Consider the following 3,139-nt stretch of genomic DNA (forward strand, 5'->3'; position numbering starts at 1 on the left):
TGTGTATTCTCAACTGAGATATGAAAAGACTCAGCAAGTTCCTTTGAAGGGGTTCTAAGTCAAGGATATGAAGGTCTGGTTCAGTGTATACCCTCCATTTGGGCCCTCTTCAGTGGTACTTTTGTCACCGGTCATGTTTGAGTTCCTTGTAAGAAAGTTCATAGCTGAAGCACACAAAAGTGCCCAGCCTCATAGAAACCTCAGCAACACCCCCTTTCTTCACATTGATGTACTTGTTGTAATACCAATACTAACCTTTCTGAAATGCTTCAGCAATGCCTTTAGGGGTAAAATCCCACATCCAGGTTGGCAGCTCCCCAAGTTTAACATCTATGAGTTTCTTCTCCTTCACTGGTATGACTAATGGCCTCTTGGTGTCCTGGTGTCTGCTGCACAGCACAATGATTAAATATTTTACAAAACTTGTAGAGCTAATGTATGGATTTACCCTTAAAATGCTGACATTTTAGGACAAAAATATATAAAGGAGGATGATCCAGAGCCTAGTGATTAACAGAACTAGATTTCACATGGCTGACTACAGCTCAAAGCCCTGCCCCAGAAGTTTGAAAAACATGTTAGAATGTGTGTGCATGTCCCAGATTTTGACAGGATTGAGAAGTGGGGGAGAAAGAATTGCATATGACCAAGCCCCATTGTAGGGAGGAGGGGTCATTTCTTCCTCTGTCTCCCCTTTTTGTATCTGTCCTCTGAGAATTAAAAAGAAGTGTATATGGGACCAGCATTTGGCGTAATGGCTATGTCGCTGGACACCCATGTAGTCGACCATGGTTTAAGTAAGTCCTGGACCCGATGGGTTAAACTCATGCAGGGCACGTGTGCATGTGTGCCCAAGATCCCGAGAGGAGAATGGAAAAGAAAAAATTGTGGTGTGGCCATCCCCCCTGGGGAGTGATTCCTCACTTTCTGTCTCTGTCTCTCTCTGTCTTCCTGGTGAGCACATGTGCCCTATAGCAAAAACCTCTCAAAAAAAAAAAAAGAGAAATATATAAATAAATTTTATTCAGTTTCTATTTGTATCAAATAATTTTCCCCCCTTTAATTAGAGATGGCAGGACATCTTTCTTGGCTACAGAATAGTTTCTATAAATGAAGACTTGATGGTGAGTCCTAATTTCATCCTCTGCTTACAGAGATGAATATAAGGGACACCATACCCAGAAATCTGAACAAGTTTGAAGAGAAAAACAGGAATCTTTTAGATGCTATGGTTTGACCTTGGCATAACTGGAAGATGGTTATTATGGGCTCCCAACTCAATGGCATAAAAGGCTTTGCTTTTCTTCTGCTTGGTCTATCGGCACAAGAAGAAGGAGAATGAGGCACAAGAAGAAGGTGAATGAGTCTGTGTGGAATATGTCCATAACACATGATAGTAAAGTCAGTGCATGTTGCATTTAGGGGAATATTTGTTTTCTATAACATGGATTGAGACTGTAGTTTTCTGAATAGTGTCTGGCAACATTGGTGGAAAATTGCTGGGTGCTGATTTGATGCTTTCCTGTTGAATAAACAGAAAGAGAGGATTAGCTGGATGTCCTAGTCTGTTATTGTACTGCTCCCAAAAATACCTGAGATTGAGTGAATTTAAAAAAATGCAGGTTTATTTTGACTCATGTAATGGTGGCTGGGAAGTCCAAAGGCATCACAAAATTCTGGAAGGCAGAACTTTTAGCAAAGCAGGGTGTGGTCTGTATCTATGTGGCTTTCTCTTTCTCTATACATACACCTCAAAGTCAACCATGAGAGCCTCATCTAAATGACATTATAACACCAAAAGTCCATACCCTGGAACATGAAGGAATTAAGTTTACACTTCACAATAAAATCAAGTCCCAACAGTTGGATTTTGGGGAGCACACACCCTTGGGGAACAAATCATTATCCAAACTGTAACAATGGGCTATGGGGAGCACAACGTCTTTACCCCACCTCATCTCCACCATTAGGTTCTTGGTGGTTAAATTCAAGGTTGGAACTCTACTGCTGTAGGTGTCATGGCTCGATCCTAACGTAAAATAAACTCTTGTGCTCAGGTAGTGGGTTTCTCCTAAAAGGGTGGGTAGAGATCTGTGATTTAAATACTTGGAGAAAGAGGCTGTTTCAGAAGACAGAAACAAGAGAGACAGGAGATTGATACGACCATGGGATTCATCCTAGAAGGGTTCAACTTTATTATTTTTCAGTTTTACTGTGAACTCTGGAAATACGGTATTTTTTTTTTTTTTGGTTTTATAACTTTATTTGAAAATCAGCAGTTAGTTCTCATCCACATTGACTGTAGATTTTTGAATGTGGTAACAGGTACATAGGTCACCAGAGTGTAGAGCTTGTTGGGTGAATCTTCATCCTCGTTTCGTTTTCTGGACAACCGCACACGGATTCGATATGGGACGTTCCTTATTCCTTTGGCCCAGACAGCTTTGTTGAGCCTGGTATCAATGCGCACATCTGGAGTCCCCATCTCTTTCATGGCAAATTTCCGGATTTCTTTGAGTGCCCGAGGGGCACGTTTCTTGAAGCCCACGCCATGGATGCGCTTGTGAATGTTGATGGTGTATTCCCGGGTCACCACCTCATTGATGGCAGAACGGCCCTTCTTCTTCTCGCCACCCTTCTTTGCGGGAGCCATTCTGCCGGGCCTAAGCTGGAAAGAAAGAACGCAGAGGATTGTGGGAGGAGGAAAGCCGGGCCGTAGGCACAACTTCCGGGTCGCCCCTGGAAATACGGTATTTTTTTTTTTTTATTATCATCATAATCTTCTTTATATTACATTGGATTACATATAACTTTACATTGACTTCCATTGCTTTTTCAAAAGGGAATGCCATGCATGTCAGTCAATACAGAGGCATCGATCTCCCCGCTTTATCATTCAAAGTCTTTTCCATGCATTTCCCAATAATTATTATTATTATAATTTTTTAAAACAGTCAATCACTATTTCTCATTTTGCTTGTTAAAAGACTTCACCCATCATGAAATACTTCCCAGACCAGTCCAGTTGAGAATACTATACACGTCATCTTCAACAGATAATAAACCATATCTGTTTCTCACTAACATCCCCTCTATTGTTCACTTGCTATCTTTCTCTATCCTCTTCTCTTTTTTTTTT

The 3,139-nt window shown here is 41.1% G+C and overlaps 2 pseudogenes; both read right to left on the reverse strand.

The window, feature by feature from the left end:
- Positions 1-109: 109 nt before the first annotated feature.
- LOC114004460 (ATP synthase subunit f, mitochondrial-like) lies at positions 110-2,020 on the reverse strand (annotated as a pseudogene).
- Positions 2,021-2,284: 264 nt separating this feature from the next.
- Positions 2,285-2,692, reverse strand: LOC106735861 (60S ribosomal protein L31 pseudogene; annotated as a pseudogene).
- Positions 2,693-3,139: the final 447 nt, after the last annotated feature.

Source organism: Tupaia chinensis, unplaced genomic scaffold (assembly GCF_000334495.1).
Source record: "Tupaia chinensis unplaced genomic scaffold, TupChi_1.0 Scaffold000549_1, whole genome shotgun sequence".
NCBI lineage: Eukaryota > Metazoa > Chordata > Mammalia > Scandentia > Tupaiidae > Tupaia > Tupaia belangeri.